The 18,553-nt window shown below is 35.6% G+C and overlaps 1 pseudogene across 1 annotated transcript in view; it reads left to right on the top strand.

Annotated features, from left to right (window-relative positions):
- LOC307186337 (dysbindin-like) overlaps positions 1 to 18,553 on the top strand; it is a 35,192-nt pseudogene that overhangs the window by 946 nt on the left and 15,693 nt on the right. The window lies entirely within an intron of this gene.

The raw sequence follows: 18,553 nt of genomic DNA on the forward strand, positions 1-18,553 counted from the left end.
GAGAAATCTGAGCTGGATATAACCAATTTGAGTTTGTTTTTTTTTAATCGGGAAAGTTTGAAATTAAGTTCAAGTTCATCAGCAAGGAAATAATTGAGCAATGGGACATTTGTGTAATAGGGTGCTGATGAGATGTTAGGAAGCATGAGGTAAATTGAGTTCTATCTACGTGTCAGGGACTCTTGCGTTCAACGAATATAGCAACGAAAAACAAATTTTTCATATGTACTGACAAGTCAAAAACTTCTAGATAAACTATATATAGTGTGATTCTAGTTATAAATCAAAAACCTACGTGGTATGGGTGCAGAGAGTCAGGAAGGGTATGTACCAAAATGTTTATTTGGGAAAGTTTTTCATTTTATTTTCCAAGTTTCTCTTTTGACGTTTGAAAATATACTTCTATTTGCATGTTACATTAAATACTTGTTATTTTTAAGAAAACCAATAAGATAATTAAAAACCAAAAGGTGATTTTGCTCATTTTTCCTCTCATTAGAGTTGTCTGAGATTGTAGTGTTAGCAATTTTAAGGGAATAAAAGGGTTTAGAGCCAGGGAATGGGTCTATTAGATTTTCCACAACTTTTTGCAGTCTTTTCTAAATTTTTTTTCTAATATTTATTTATTTATTTGGTTGCGGCAGGTCTTAGTTACAGCAGGCAAGCTCCTTATTGTGGCTCTCAGGCTCCTTAGTTGTGGCATGTGAACTCTTGGTTGCGGAATGCATGTGGGATCTAGTTCCCTGACGAACGATTGAATTCAGGCCCCCTGCATTGGGAGTGCAGAGCCTTAACTACTGCGCCACCAGGGAGGCCCCTCTAAATTCTTAAATAGAATTCTGCACATTCTCTTAGCCAGCGAAGTCTGTCATATTTTGAATCAGTGTCTGTGGATGAATTTCATCCAAATTGATGTTATGTATACTGTTCTGACCTGGATGCTAAGAGGAGAGGGGTAACTTTGCACTGTCCAGTGATTGCTTCTAATAGTGGGGAGGAGTTAGTTTAGCAATTGTATGGTTTCTAGACCTGGGTCATAAAGTATAAAGTCATATGATGAATTATTGATTTCTACTAATAAAGAGTTTCTCCATTAAAAAAAAAAGAAAATACAATTTTGTGACTGATATTTTATTATTAACATCTCCATAAATGAAAAGATCATGTATTTTTTTTCTTTATAGTAATTAAATGACAGACTGGAGTTCTATCTGTTACAGAGTTTCACAGCAGTTGTGATTCAATCTGAGGATACTTGCTTGTATATGGGAAAGGACCTTTTGTCCTTACTCAGGAATTACCTGAGTAATTCCATTAGGTGACTGTACTTTGAGACTAACGTATATGTAATAGCCTCGGTTTCTTTCTATTCTTTTCACTCACAAAAACACTGAAAATATTCTACATAAAAAAAAATAATTAAAAGTCGATTTCTCAGCCTGTAAATCTAGAGGCTCATATCAATTAGCTCATATATTTGAAAATTCAAAGCATGATTTATGGCCATAAATTCTCATGAGAGTCTTTATGTGATCTTATTATTTAATACTTAAGCTATTTCTTTTTATTAAAAGATATAAAAATAGCCATAATTACATATTTATATGCTATGGAAATATTTAAATTTGACATATCTATGTAGCTATATTGAGAAATATGCAGACAAAAGAAAGAGCTTGAAAATTAAAGAGTTTTTTTAAGTCAAATTGTGTATTAAATCAGTAGAATGTAAGCACTAAAGTAAACAACAACAGAAAAATAATAGCATTTATATTGCATGAAGACCCATGTGGATAAAATGGTGACACTGAGGATGAAATGCCTATTTTCTCTAATACCATCATCTCTTCCCTTTCGGCTCTCCTCTCTCCCCTTCCCTTCTCTCTCTCTCTCTCTTTCTACCTGTGGAAATAGAGATTTATGTTAAACACATCTACTTTAAATTTCAGTTCTAATTTTTAATTTAAAACATTATGAATGGGCTTTCCTGGTGGCGCAGTGGTTGAGAGTCCTCCTGCCGATGCAGGGGACACGGGTTCGTGCCCCGGTTCGGGAAGATCCCACATGCCGCGGAGTGGCTGGGCCCGTGAGTCATGGCCGCTGAGCCTGCGCGTCCAGAGCCTGTGCTCCGCAACGGGAGAGGCCACAACGGTGAGAGGCCCACGTACCGCAAAAAAACAAACAAAAAAAACCATTATGAATTAATTGTATGTGTAGCCTCAAATGAAGCATATTTAATATACAGCTTGTTGGTGTTTGTATGCTCAGATTTCCAATAGATAGGTAGATGGTATTATAGGTTTAATTGATTGTGTGCTCTGTGACTGGTGCTTTACATTCTCAAAGTCTGGAAACTAATACTCAGAACTGAAGCTTTGTTACCATTCACCTTACACTTATACAGTCACACGAAGACTTCCCCTCCAGGAATATATCTGCTCTGACTACATAACAAATACCTGGATCTAATGTTTAAATCACAATATTTAATTCCTTCCTCCGGGAAATTCTGACTTAATAAATCTGAGAGTTTCTCTAAATTTGTTTTCATTTTGTTCCTCACACCCAAGAAATTCTGTTAAAAGTTTCAGGTTTGGGAACTCAAACAAATGTCAACCAACCAGAGTTGGTACTTCCTGCCCCTCCTTCAGAATCTACGAAACTAGTTCACCCTCACCTTGCTGACAATGATACCGTATCATTTAGATTTCTTTGCTTCCAAGCCACAAGACTGATTCTTGATAACTGAATCAAAAACCATAACTATACATTTTTTTGCCTGACGAGTATTGGCTGCAAATATGTGTGTGTACATCTGTACATGCACATAAGCATACTGTTCATAGTATTTCCTTATAGTCCTTTTTATTTCTGGAAGGTCAGTAATAGTGTTCCCTCTTTCATCCCTGAGTTTAAGAATTTAAGGCTTCTCTTTTTCCTGGTTAGTCTAGCTAAAGGTTTGTCCTTTTTTATCTCTTCAAATAAGTACATATAGAGAGATAAAGACTGATATACATTTGTTAAATATAAATACATAATATCTATCTGTCATCTATCTTCTATGTATGTATGTATCTATCTATCTATCTAAAAGACTGAGGATTTGCAATCATTCACAGAGTCTACTAGAAGGATAAAGAGCAAGGCTCAGAGAGTTTATGAACTGTGATAATACTTGGTATCAATGTTATTTGGACAAAGAATACATGTTGATTTTTTAATCTCCCAAACTTGGACTGAAACCATCACTGAAACTAAAAAAATGTTTAGGCGACTGTATGGTAGTCTGTGAAAAGCATCATTAATGAATCCTTTTGAAACTTAGATGAAATAATAGCAACAGCATCATATTGTCAAAACATTTAACTTATGCATTAAAACGATTTAGAAAAACATTTTGATTAGTGTAAACTTTTACTTGACAAGGCTTGACTACAGATCGCACAGACCACTTTAGCAAAGTTAACTGAATTAAGCTATGAACTTTTTTGAAATCCAACATACTAATTTAATCTTTCTCTAACAGACTCCATCTTTTTTGACATTTGAAGCTTCCTGTAGGAAATAAAATGTTCTCCACTGGGAGTCATTAATTGGAGGATTTGAACAATAACCTATTTTATCAATATACTCTGCAGTATCATTTAAAATTATGTTTGGAAAATTTTTATTAGTGTTATTGGTGCATATATTGATTGTATAAAACTCCCATTTTGAAAACAGCTTAATTTTAACCTATGTAAATACAATTTCACATTCTACTTATTTGTGACAGGAAATAACTCCTGGCAGTAGTGGTCTTCATTAATGTCAATGGCCAAAAGACAAATACAGCCTACTGCCCTCTAAATCTCTTAGGCACACAGGCACGAAAAATAAATAAATAAATAAAATAAAGCAAAAACAAAGAAACGAAAAACTGGGGAAAATGTGAGTATATAAGTTAATTATAATTTAAAGGAAATTAATAAGTAACATTATTTCCTTTTACATTCCTCAAAGGACCTAAAAACATTTATTAGAATAACCTATTTTTTCTCTGTTTTAAATAATGCCTGTCATATTCTTTAATTCTTTTTAATCCTTAAATCATGGTATGCCTTTTTATTGGATTGCCTTCTTTTTTTCTTTTCTTGAATTGTAGGAGTTCTAACATTAACCAGTATAAGATCTCAAATGAATCTTATTAATACTAGATTTAATAGAGAATAATGGCTCATTGAAAAGATTAATTTTGTTTTCTGTGTTCAAATAAATTCTTTTTGGAGTCAAATTATTTTATTTAGAAAAATCTTATCACTTTTTATAAAGCTAAATTTAAGTGGTTAAGTGAAATGTTTAAATATATCAGGGAAAGTTGATGAAGATAGTTTTAATTTTTTTAAATGGAGCAATTTTTCCCCTAATTACCTTAGAAGTATTTCTTTTGTTCCTTAGCTTGATATCTCAAACCTTAAAATCTTTAAAACATGCTTATAGTTGGATTAAGATATCTAACTCCAAGATGTGCAAAATTACTATTTTGGGACTAATACTTCTATTCCCTTTCACCCACCCCAGAAAGTCATTAGTGATGAAAGTTGCTGTATTTATCTTTAACACATATTATAAAGGTTATTAATTTGCTTTCCCACCTGTTATATACATATGTGGTAATACAGAATAATATATATAGTCAAAAAAAAATCCTTGCTTTTTGATCCAATACTGAACACTCACTGGGGTGATTAATATGCACTGACAAAAACTTCTTATTTTGTAATGAATATATGTATTTCTAAATTAAATTTTCTATCACACATGGAAAACTTTTGATAATTACGTTACACACATAGCCATATAAAAGCTACTGTGTTATTCCTATTTATATATTTAGTTCTCACTATTTCTTAGGCACAGATTAACTAGCAAATTCAGAAAAAACAGTTTCCCTTTTCTCCCTGTCTCCCTCGAGCTTAGTTATGACCAAATGACTAAGCCTTGGCCAGTGAATTATGAAGAGCAGTGATGCACGCCTCTTCCATGCCATTTCTATACGAAACTTGCCGCATGACTTCAACAGTCTCTTTGTCCTTCTCAGTCCTTGCTGAATTGAGGGTGACTCTCAAGGAAATTTTAGTAGCCAAATGTAAAAGCGTATTTTCTAACTCCTAAGTCACTAAACACCTAACGGACTATGAAGCACAGTGACAGTTCTTACCATCAACAATCAGAACAGTGAAAAAGAAATAAACTTATATTGCATTAAACTATTATTTTGGGGTTATCTGTATAGGAACTTCTATTACCATAACTAATACAAATTCTAAATTATCATTAACTTATTTGCATCTACATTCCTTTGGTATCTTATGGTTTCCATGAACATTATTTTATTAGCCAATTAATCTAAAAATAAAGGTAAGTCATTTATGTTATGGCCTTATCTAAAAATAGAGATAGAAAGGACAGAATTGATTGTGAATATAATCATTGTTGAAATGGTGGGTGTAACCATTATTTTTCATTTACTCATACTTTGGAAAAATGGATTATAATAGAGGAAAACAAGAAAAACAAACCCGTATTTATCGAACATCTATTATGGGAAGCTACAGTGTGCCATTTGGTTTGCCTATTATCGTACATTGATTACCTCATTTCATTATCATAGGAGTCCACTTATATATGATAAACCTGAGGTTTAGAAACATAAAATAAATTGTAAATGGATGTGTTAGAACTAGAATTACAACCAAGTCCTAGTTATGTTATTATTGTTCTAAAATCTAAAAAGACAAAAGTTAAGGGTTCATAATACTCTTTTACTGTTATTTTATAAAATTTAAAATGTATTCTGGTGCTTTTACTTGTAAAATTTTCTTTTATTTTATTTCCCTATTCTAAAAACACAAAAGAGTCATAGACATTTTTCCTTTTTTCATAATATTTGTAAAGTACCTTTCCTTTAAATATCTTGCTGCTTTCTGCAAAGCTTGACTATTCTTAATTGCTGACTGCCATCATTCAGCTGATAAACTGTTTCAGCATCATCATTTGGTTTGGTAAGCATTTTTTATCTTTTCCGGATTGCAGAAAACATGGAATTTGTAAAGCTCATTTTGCAAAATGATACGTTCATGGGAATTTTAATTCACATTACTCATATTTATTTTGTATCTAGCACAAGGACCTGAGAACATACATTTCATATATTCTATAGATCAGGAGATATATTTTCAGTGATTATTTTAATAGTTATAATTAATATGCACATAGATAAAATATTCCATGTATGGAATATATATCATGGGAGATTCACTAAAGAGAATATTGGAATTCAGTTTCAGTATCTGATTGCAGCTTAGCACTTAATTTTTAGTCAACCACCTATATCTATAGTTATTGTCTACATACAAGAGAAAGGACACTAGTAAATATTTATTTGACAGTAATTCTGAAATTCAGGTGGGTGCCCTAAGGACCTTCTTATTAGAGTCTATCCTTATCTTCCTACTCCAGCCTCTCCCCATTACCACTTAGAAACATTAGGTCATTCAGTAAATAAGGTAAATGCTTAAAAGCTTGACACGATCCATACTAATGACTTCAATTGCATATTGGAATCCACTTGAATTGATGTTTCCTTAGTGTTGATATTGCTCTACAAAACTTAGAGGCCCGGCTGCTGAATTTCCAAGTAGGTCATGTTTCTTCTCCATCTGTTTCAGATTCTCTGTCATAATTAGAAAACGAAGAGAGAAGAGCAGGCTCAGCAAATTGAATGAGCTAATTGAAAAGCAGATGTAGAGATGATTTTCCTTCATACATGTTACATGACCAAATTCTTTTAAAAAGTGCAATTGCTTGAATGAGAGTAAGAGTATAAGACAACAGATTGTTCAAACACATGATCTTGGATTTTTAGTTGTCTTTGACTATTTTGGAGAAAGTTTAAGGCAGTTTCATTCTCAGGAAGAATTTGCTTCCTATGTGTTTAGACATAACTAAAAGTTATTACAGTGTCCAGAGATTACAACTACTTAAAAGTTGAGAAAAATTTAGCACAGGTTACACACCTTGAGAAAATGCTGTTTCGGAATAAACCAGTTTTCATAAATGTGGACTCATTCCATGTATGAAGAGACCAGCAACTAGATTAGAAACTTTCATTGAATCAAATAATTCAAGAAATATTTAATGAATAGAGTTTCATAGTGTACCTTTCAATATATAGATATACATCTCCTTTTATTTCAGGAAAGTTTTCTTCTATTAACTAATTACCTGCCCTGAACTCTTGAGTTGGCTTTCCTTTGCAAAGATCCCAACTATACATGTTGCACCCTCTTTAATTATGCTTTGCATTTATTGCTTCCTTTCAGATCGTTTATTTCTTTTAAATTTTAATAACACAAGTTTCCTTTTCTATTTTCTAGTTTATTTATTGTGCTTTTTGTGGTGTATATTTTGATCTTATTTTTCTCCTGATTTAAACTTCATTTCTAAAATGAGTCTTATTTTTTAATACTTCTTGATTTTTATCAGTTCTCAAATTTTTCAACATCTGATCGAGATGTCTCAATCCCAAGACATCCTATTTCTGACTTTTTAAATTATTTTGAGGCCTATATAGGTTTTTGGGGTTTTTTTTTAAGTTTATTTCTAGTTTACAATTCTGGCCTGATGCATCTTTTTTTTTTAACATCTTTATTGGAGTATAATTGCTTTACAATGATGTATTAGCTTCTGCTTTATAACAAAGTGAATCAGCTGTACATATACCCCCATATCTCCTCCCTCTTGCGTCTCCCTCCCCCCTTACTAATTTATTTTATTTCATTTAAACATATTAGATAATGGTTTCATATTGTCTGTAGTCCCTATTTTCCTAATGACTTTATTTTATCATAAACAAAATTTGATTCACCTTCATTTATTCTCATAATAACCTTTTTGTTCCCCATATGTGAATAACTATAGTTCTCTGTGAAGAGGGTGGTAAAGCCAGGGTACTTTACAAAGTTTCACAATTTATTATTTCCTCATCTGTTATCATCATGAAGTAGTCAAAATGTGACCTGTGTAGCCACTTCATAGCTTTACATCCACTCAGAATATTTTTATTGTTTTATATATGCTTTCTTGTTTCCAGATATTCCTAAATCTCTATAGGTATTGCCTTTCAAGAAAGTGCTCTCAAATTTATAGGTTGTATTTTACTGTCACTGTACTTTCTTTCTGCCCCTTCTGCCTTCTAAATTAGCTTCCCTTTTCATTTTTCCCAGACTTTCTGCCTTGCTATATTTGAATTTTGCGTGCAGGGTGGATTTCTTTGCAAAAGAAATTTGTTGGATATTTCTGAGATTCTTTACATCTCTGACCACCACATCCCTGTTTGATCACTTGCTGACTCTGCAAGCATTTTTTTTTGTTTTGGTTTGTTTTGTTTTGCCCTTACCCACAACTCCAGAACTATAATTTCTTTTTCTGGTACTTAAAATAATTCACGTACTCAATTTCTGCTTTTCTCACTCAGAGAATCCTCTCCTTTGGGGCATGAGTTACTTGTTGGAGGGTTCATTATTCCAAGCTCTTAACACTTGGTAGCATCTTCTCACCAGCTCTTGCACAAAGCTGCTGATGCTGCCCATATTCTGCTTTTTGGGATGGTAGTTTGGGCAAACACCGCTAGATATAAGTAGTGTTTTGTGTTGAGTAATTGTATAATAAAGGAGTCCCCATCTCATAACTTCTATTGTCTCTATAAATCGGAAAGCAGAGTAATCTTCTGAGAATGAGGGGAAGAGTTAGAAGTTTCAGACTGAAAAGAAAAAAATTGATTTAGTCACTGTAGAGAGAATGATCAGAGAGATGGTAACACTGCTTAGTCTTTCTAATGGCTTATTATTATTTGTTTTTCCACAAATTTATGGAAGAAACAATTTGTCTCTTAGTATGATTTTTTTCCTAGAAGTACTAGTTTGCTTAGATGCCAGTGTAGAGAATATCCAGAATTAAGCTCATCCAATATTGGGATTTTTTTAAACAAAGTTCGAAAAAATTTAGGCCAGCAAAGAATCTTTATGAATTAGCAATCTAAGCTGGATAATGAGAAAATTAAAAATAAGAGGATAATTATAAATAATGTTAATGAAGTGGGAAAAAGTAGAGAAATGGATTGCACATCTTGACAAGGTTGAAAAGAAGTCCCAGAGAAATGAGCAAACTGGGAGTAGCCAAGGGTTGGTTCAGAGTGGGATGACTGAATCATACTTGGAATTGGATTGACTTAATTTGTTGACAGGGTTCCAGGTGTGAGCATGGTAATGACTGATTGAACTGGAAAAGATTAGAAGGTCAGTGGTTATGAATAGGCTAAGGACTTCACCAAATAGAGGGATTGATGGAATATTCAGCTGCTCATAGAAGTTGCACAGAAACATAGCAGGACTTGGAATTTAAGGAGAATAAACCTCATGCCAGTTGATGAACTGTTTGTAGCAGGAATACATGAGGGCAATCACAAGGATGTGAGAAGAACATGGGAGGTGTCTTAGTCCATTTGGGCTGCTATAACAAAACACCACAAACTGGGGAGCTCATATACAGCAGAAATTCATTTCTCATGGTTTTGGAGGCTAGAAGTCTAAGAAAAGCATACCAGCATGGTTAGGTTCTGGTGAAGGCCCGCTGTTGCATTGCAGACTTCTAATTGTGTCCTCCACATAGTTAAAGTGGCTACGGAGTTCTGTGGGATCACTTTTATAAAAGCATTAATCCCATTCATGAGAGTACCACCCTCATGACTTAATCACCTCCTAAAGGCCCCACCTACTAATACCATCACACATCACTTTTGAAGGTTAGGATTTCAACATGGAAATTTTAGGGGGACACAAACATTCAGACCATGGCAGCAGGGTTTCTTTAAAACTTTGGAATTAACAATAATCTCTGAATACTATCTGCAGAGATAACAGAGAACACTGAAACAAACCCCAAAATCTCCAAAAAATCAGTCACTCAAGAAAATTATTGAACAGCCACCAGTCCAGTGATATTCTCAATAATGAGTCATTGAAAGAAAGAATGGAAGTAGAGAGAACTTTTAGATGAGAGATTAAAGTTATTAGAGGATTTCTTAGTTATGGTGCACAATTCTTGAGAGTACAATGAAAAAGTTTAGGATTCAGGTAATAAGAAAGATCAGAACACTTAGGGTGATAGAAGATAGGTGGTCAGGGCCATGCACACTTTAATATTAACTGGTACAGGCAGGAATAAGTGGCGTGGAGGACTTAGTCTGTTTTAGAAGAGTGGACCCTGAGCCATGTATCCAGAGGTTCTGCCCCAGTATAGAGTGATGAGTAATGATGTATTTTGAAATACATAGAGCATTTTACTAGTGCAGAGAACTATGTAAGCTTCAACAAGTTACTCAAAAGATGAGTTTTAGTGTCTTCATCTAAAAACATGACTATAATATCTATCATGAATAAAATCATATTAAAGCTTAATAATAAGTATTTATACTATTATTACCTGGTACTTAGAATGTGCTTAGTCTTTTTTAATTATGCCATCAGTTCTTTTTTGTCAATATTTCATATCTTTAGTTTAAGACTTAACTCAAATTATATGGAAATAGTAGGTTCTTTATGTGAAAAGGGATAGCGTTTTATTTTTTATGCAACTATTTATTTTCAATATTGTACCCTTCAGAGATTATAAATCTTGTTCATTATATATTTTAAAGGGGAAATCTATGTTGTAGCCTGAAAGACAGATCAAGGTGAACTTTCTGGATCATGAACTTAAGGTATTAATCAAAGTATATACTCAGAAACATGATAATTTAATTGCTCAAGACATTAAGTGTATGTATTGTCAAAACATTTGTGAGAGTGATTTTTAGGTCATGATACAATCAAACAATTCAAGGAAATTTTACTGATCTACTAATAAATATTAAACAGTATAGTCATGAGGCTGCATATAAAAAATAACAAATTTGTTTTCTAACTCAAATTTATTAACCCCCTTTGGCAGCTTAGTTAGGAATTTTCCAAGCAGAAATGCTAATATAAAATGTATTCGCTTTCGTACTGAAAACCACTCAGGGCCCTCTTGTAATGCCAGCATTAATTTTTAACAATACATTGGGGCTTCCCTGGTGGTGCGGTGGTTGAGAGTCCGCCTGCCGATGCGTGGGACACGGATTCGTGCCCCGGTCCGGGAGGATCCCGCGTGCCGCGGAGCGGCTGGGCCCGTGAGCCGTGGCCGCTGAGCCTGCGCGTCTGGAGCCTGTTCTCTGCAACGGGAGGGGCTACAACAGTGAGAGGCCCGCATACCGCAAAAAAAAAAATCCCAAAAAAACCCAATGTATTGGCAGAATTTTCCACTATTGTGAGATGTGTAACAAATGATCCACAAATATTTTCCAACTTTAGCATACCTAGAGAAGTTACAATACATTGATTCATAGATAATACAGATGCATATGTTACTTCACATTTCTTTGCATGATAACAGCATTTATTCACATGGCTTTGGAACAAAGGTACTATGAGTGAGAGGACGCTGTGGGAATACTGTTAGTATGAGAAACTGACCTTGATTTTACAATAACTCGTTTATTAGGGTGGAGGGCCAGAGCAAATAATGCAGAAAAAATTTTACATGCCATAGCACAGATTTTCTCTTTAATTACCAGTTTTTCTCCCATGTTCATTGAGGCATTTCTCCCTCCAGAAAATTATAGTTTCTTTTATGCCTCAGTCGTCAGCAGATTTTAAAAATTCAGTTAATATCTAGTTGTTTGAAATATAACTGTTAACTTCCAATTTATTTTACTTCTCTGATATATTTTCTTCAAAAAAATCTCCATTGACTAAATCTTGAATGGACAGCTTTGTATTTGCCACCTTTAGATTACGGGAAACTTTCTATATTTGCATTTAGGCCTTATATACACACATGCGCGCGTGTGTGCACACACACACTTTTGAAGTCTAAGTTCATATTTATGAAGAATGGTTAGTCAATGTTGTGTCTGTTTAGATTAAAAAAATCTTATTGACAGACTAATTTGTGATACACTAAATTGCCAACACTACATAATAGCACCTACAATGGCTAAAACCATACAACAAAAGCACATAATATTGTAAAAATTCTAGGTGAGAAATCAGGAGAACATAGATCTTGATCTCATTTTGCCAGTTAACCATATGATCCTGAACAGTTTTTCATTCGTTTTGTTTGGGACCTCAGTTTTCAAATTGGCAAATGAGAAAGGTGGAATAGATGACCTCCAAGAGTGACTCAGTCCCTGAAATATTTTAATCTTTATTGGGAAGTTGGTTTGACATATTGCACAGTCTCATCACTTCTTATTATAAGTTCCTCTGATTGTAAAAGACTTGGGTTACAAAATAAAAATCACTTTAAGATGTAAATGTATAAATATAAGTACATAGTATTATCCACTTCTTCAGGGAGGGAAAACTCAGTATACAGAAGTTAAAGTTGTTTAAAATTCTGGTTATTTTCATATGGATAAATAGTTACGTATTAAAATTTTTATTCCCAAGTAATCTTGAAAGAGCCCACATGGACTTAGTCTAATAAAATTCTAGTCTCGCTCTCGGCCTTCAAGGTGGTGGAGAAGTAAAATGTGGAGATCACCTTCCTCCCCACAAATACATCAAAACTACATCTACATGTGGAACAACTCCTACAGAACACCTACTGAACGCTGGCAGAAGACCTCAGACTTCCCAAAAGGCAAGAAACTTCCCACATACGTGGGTAGGGCTAAAGAAAAAAGAATAAACAGAGACAAAAGAATAGGGACAGGACCTGCACGTTGGGGAGGGAGCTGTGAAGGAGGAAAAATTTCCACACACTAGGAAGCCCCTTCACTGGTGGAGACTGGGGTTGGGGGGGAAGCTTTGGAGCCATGGAGGAGAGTGCAGAAACGGGTTCAGAGAGCAAAGCAGAGAGATTCCCACAGAGAGGATCCATGCTGAGCAAAACTCACCAGCCTGAGAGGCTTGTCTGCTCACCCCCTGGGGGGGTGGCGGGGGCTGGGAGCTGAGGCTTGGGCTTCAGAGGTCAGATCCCAGGGAGAAGACTGGGGTTGGCTGTGTGACCACAGCCTGAAGGGGGCTAGTGCACAACAGCTAGCTGAGAGGGAGTCTGGGAAAAAGTCTGGACCTGCCTAAAAGGGAAGAGACCATTGTTTTGGGGTATGTGAGGAGAGGGGATTCAGAGTACCACCTAAACGAGCTCCAGAGATGGGCACAAGCCGCAGCTATCAGCACGGACACCAGAGACAGGCATGAGACACTAAGGCTGCTGCTATGGCCACCAAGAAGCCTGTGTGGAAGCACAGGTCATTATCCACACCTCCCCTCCCGGGAGTCTGTGCAGCCCACCACTGACAGAGTCCCGTGATCCAGGGACAACTTCCCCGGGAGAACACATGGCGCACCTCAGGCTGTTGCAACGTCATGCCAGCCTCTGCCGCCACAGGCTTGCCCTGCATTTCATACCCCTCCCTCCCCCCCGACCTGAGTGAGCCAGAGCCCCCTAACCAGCCGTTCCTTTAACCCCCTCCTGTCTGGGAGGGGGCCAGACGCGCTCAGGCAACTTATACACAGAGGCGGGGCCAAATCAAAATTTGAACCCCAGGAGGTATGCGAGCAAAGAAGAGAAAGGGAAGTTTCCCCAGCAGCCTCAGGAGCAGCAGATTAAATCTCCACAATCAACTTGATGTACGCTGCATCTGTGGAATGCCTGAATAGACAACGAATCATCCCAAAATTGAGGCGGTGCACTTTGGGAGCAACTGTAGACTTGGGGTTTGCTTTCTGCATCTAATTTGTTTCTGGTTTTATGTTCATCGTAGTTTAGTAGTAGAGCTTATTATCATTGGTAGATTTGTTTATTGATTTGGTTGCTTTCTTTTATATATATATATATTTTTCCTTTTTCTCTTTTTGTGAGTGTATGCTTCTTAGTGTGATTTTGTCTATATAGCTTTGTTTTTGCCATTTGTCCTAGGGTTCTGACTGTCCCTTTTTTTTTTTTCTTAGTATAGTTTTTAGCGCTTCTTATCATTGGTGGATTTGTTTTACGGTTTGGTTGCTCTCTTCTTTCTTTCTCTCTTCCTTTTTTATTCCTTTTTTATTTTTAATAACTTTTTTCTATTTTAATAATTTTATTTTATTTATGTACTTTTTCTTTCTTTTTTTTTCCTCCCATTCTTCTGAGCCGTGTGGCTGACAGGGTCTTGGTGCTGTGGCCAGGTGCCAGGCCTGAGCCTCTGAGGTAGGAGAGCCAAGTTCAGGACACTGGACCACCAGAGACCTCCCAGCCCCACATGATATCAAATGGCAAAAGCTCTCCCAGAAAGCTCCATCTCAATGCTAAGACCCAGCTCCACTCAATGACTGAGCAAGCTACAGTGCTGGACACTCTATGCCAAACAACTAGTAAGACAGGAACACAACCCCACCCATTAGGAGAGAGGCTCCCTAAAATCATTATACCTTCACAGACACCCCAAAACATACCATAGGACGTGGTTCTGCCCACCAGAAAGACAAGATCCAGACTCATACACCAGAATACAGGCGCCAGTCCCCTCCGCCAGGAAGCCTACACAACCCACTGAAGCAACCTTACCCACTGGGAGCAGACACCAAAAGCAACGGGAACTATGAACCTGCAGCCTGCGAAAAGGAGACCGCAAATGCAGTAAGTTAAGCAAAATGAGAAAACAGAGAAATACACAGCAGATGAAGGAGCAAGGTAAAAACCCACCAGACCAAACAAATGAAGAGGAAATAGGCAGTCTACCTGAAAAAGAATTCAGAGTAATGATAGTAAAGATGATCCAAAATCTTGGAAATAGAATGGAGAAAATACAAGAAACGTTTAACAAAGACCTAGAAGAACTAAAGAGCAAAAAAAACCAATGATGAACAATACAATAAATGAAATTAAACATTCTCCAGAAACAATCAATAGAAGAATAACTGAGGGAGAAGAACGGAGAAGTGACCTGGAATGTAAACTAGTGGAAATAACTACCACAGAGCAGAATAAAGAAAAAAGAATGAAAAGAACTGAGGACAATCTCAGAGACTTCTGGGACAATATTAAACACACCAAAATTTGAATTATAGGGGTCCCAGAAGAAGAAGAGAAAAAAAAAAAAAAGACTGAGAAAATATGTGAAGAGATTATAGTTGAAAACTTCCCTAATAAGGATAAGGAAATAGTCAGTCAAGTCCAGGAAGGGCAGAGAGTCCCATACAGAATAAATCCAAGGAGAAACATGCCTAGACACATAGTAGTCAAAATATCAAAAATTAAATAAAAAATGTTAAAAGCAGCAAGGGAAAAACAACAATTAATACAAGGGAATTCCCTTGTATTCCCATACAAAGGAATACCCATAAAGTTAACCTCTGATCTTTCAGCACAAACTCTGCAAGCCAGAAGGGAGTGGCAGGACATATTTAAAGTGATGAAAGTGAGAAAACTACAACCTAGATTACTCTACCCAGCAAGGATCTCATTCAGATTTGACAGAGAAATTAAAACCTTTACAGACAAGGAAAAGCTAAGAGAATTCAGCACCACCAAACCAACTTTACAACAAATGCTAAAGGAACTTCTCTAGGCAGGAAACACAAGAGGAGGAAGAGACTTACTATAACAAACCCAAAACAATTAAGAAAATTGTAATAGGAACAAATGTATCGATAACTCCCTTAAATGTAAATGGATTACATGCTCCAACCAAAGGACATAGACTGGCTGAATGGATACAAAAACAAGACGTGTATATATGCTGTCTACAAGAGACCCACTTCAGATCTAGAACACATACAGACTGAAAGTGAGGGGATGGAAAAAGATATTCCATGCAAATGGAAATCAAAAGAAAGCTGGAGTAGCAATTCTCATATCAAACAAAATAGAGTCTAAAATAAAGACTATTAAAAGAGAAAAAGAAGGACACTCCATAATGATCAAGGGATCAATCCAAGAAGAAGATATAACAAATGTAAATATATATGAACCCAACATAGTAGCACCTCAATACATAAGGCAAATGCTAACAGCCATAACAGGAGAAATCAACAGTAACACATTCATAGTAGGGGACTTTATCACCCCACTTTCACCAATGTACAGATCATCAAAAATGTAAATAAATAAGGAAACACAAGCTTTAAATGATACATTAAACAAGATGGACTTAACTGATATTTATAGGGCATTCCATCCAAAAACAGCAGATTACAATTTCTTCTCAAGTGCTCATGGGATATTCTCCAGGATATATCATATCTTGGGTCACAAATCAAGCCTTGGCAAATTTAAGAAAATTGAAATTGTATCAAGTATCTTTTCTGACCACAACGCTATGAGACTAGATATTAATTACAGGAAAAAATCTATAAAAAATACAAACACATAGAGGCTAAACAATACACTACTAAATAACCAAGAGATGACTGAAGAAATCACAGAGGAAATCAAAAAATACGAGGAAATCAAAAAATACCTAGAAACAATGAAAACACGATGACCAAAATCTATAGGATGCAGCAAAAGCAGTTCTAAGAGGGAAGTTTATAGCAATACATCCTACCTCAAGAAACAAGAAATATCTGAAATAAACAACCTAACCTTACACATAAAGCAATTAGAGAAAGAAGAACAAAAAAAAACCCCAAAGTTAGCAGGAGAGAAATCATAAAGATCATATCAGAAAGAAATGAGAAAGAAATGAAGGAAACAGTAGCAAAGATCAATAAAACTAAAAGCTGGTTCTTTGAGAAAAAAAACAAAATTGATAAACCACTAGCCAGACTCATCAAGAAAAAAAGGGAGAAGACTCAAATTAATAGAATCAGAAATGAAAAAAACAAAAGAAGTAACAACTGACCCTGCAGAAATACAAAGGATCATGAGAGATTACTATAAGTTATTCTATGCCAATATAATGGACAACCTGGAAGAAATGGACAAATTCTTAGAAAACCACCACCTTCTGAGACTGAACCAGGAAGAAATAGAAAATATAAACAGACCAATCACAAGCACTGAAATTAAAACTGTGAATAAAAATCTTCCAGCAAACAAAATCTCAGGGCCAGATGGCCTGACAGGCTAATTCTATCAAACATTAAGAGAAGAGCCAACACCTATTCTTCTCAAACTCTTCCAAAATATAGCAGAGGGAGGAACACTCCCAAGCTCATTCTATGAGGCCACCACCACCCTGATACAAAAGCAGACAAAGATGCCACAAAAAAAGAAAACTCCAGGCCAATATCACTGATAAAAATAGATGCAAAAATCCTCAACAAAATACTAGCAAACACAATCCAACAGCACATTAAAAGGGTCATACACCATGATAAAGTGGGGTTTATCCCAGGAATGCAAAGATTCTTCAGTATACACAAATCAATCAATGTGATAAACCATATTAACAAATTGAAGGAGAAAAACCATATGATCATCTCAATAGACGCAGAAAAAGCTTTCAACAAAATTCAACACCCATTTATGATAAAAACCTTCCAGAATGTTGGCATAGAGGGAACTTACCTCAACATAATAAAGGCCATACATGACAAACCCACAGCCAATATCATTGTCAATGGTGAAAAACTGAAGCCATTTCCACTAAGATTGGGAACAAGACAAGGTTACCCACTCTCACCGTTATTATTCAACATAGTTTTGGTAGTTTTAGCCACAGCAATAAGAGAAGAAAACGAAATAAAAGGACTCCAAATCGGAAAAGAAGTAAAAATGTTACTGTTGGCAGATGACATGATGCTATATATAGAGAATCCTAAAGATGCTACCAGAACACTACTAGAGCTAATCAATGAATTTAGTAAAGTAGCAGGATACAAAATTAATGCACAGAAATCTCTTGCATTCCTATACACTAATGATAAAAAATCTGCAAGTGAAATCAAGAAAACACTCCCATTTACCATTGCATCCAAAAGAATAAAATACCCAGGAATAAACCTACCTAAGGAGACAAAAGACCTGTATGCAGAAAACTATAAGACACTGATGAAAGATGTTAAAGATGATACAAAGAGATCGAGATATATACCATGTTCTTGGATTGGAAGAATTAACATTGTGAAAATGACTCTACTACCCAAAGCAATCTACAGATTCAGTGCAATCCGTATCAAACTACCAATGGCATTTTTCACAGAACTAGAACAAAAAATTTCACAGTTTGTATGGAAACACAAAAGACCCCGAATAGGCAAAGCAATCTTGTGGGGAAAAAAAGCAGAGCTGAAGAATCAGACTCCCTGACCCCAGACTACAGTAATCAGGATAAAGCTACAGTAATCAAGACAATATGGTACTGGCACAAAACCAGAAATATAGATCAATGGAACAGGATAGAAAGCCCAGAGATAAACCAATGCACCTATGATCAACTAATCTATGACAAAGGAGGCAAGGATATACTATGGAGAAAATACAGCCTTTTCAGTAAGCGGTG

Source organism: Stenella coeruleoalba (assembly GCF_951394435.1).
Source record: "Stenella coeruleoalba genome assembly, chromosome: 5".
In the NCBI taxonomy this organism is placed as follows: domain Eukaryota; kingdom Metazoa; phylum Chordata; class Mammalia; order Artiodactyla; family Delphinidae; genus Stenella; species Stenella coeruleoalba.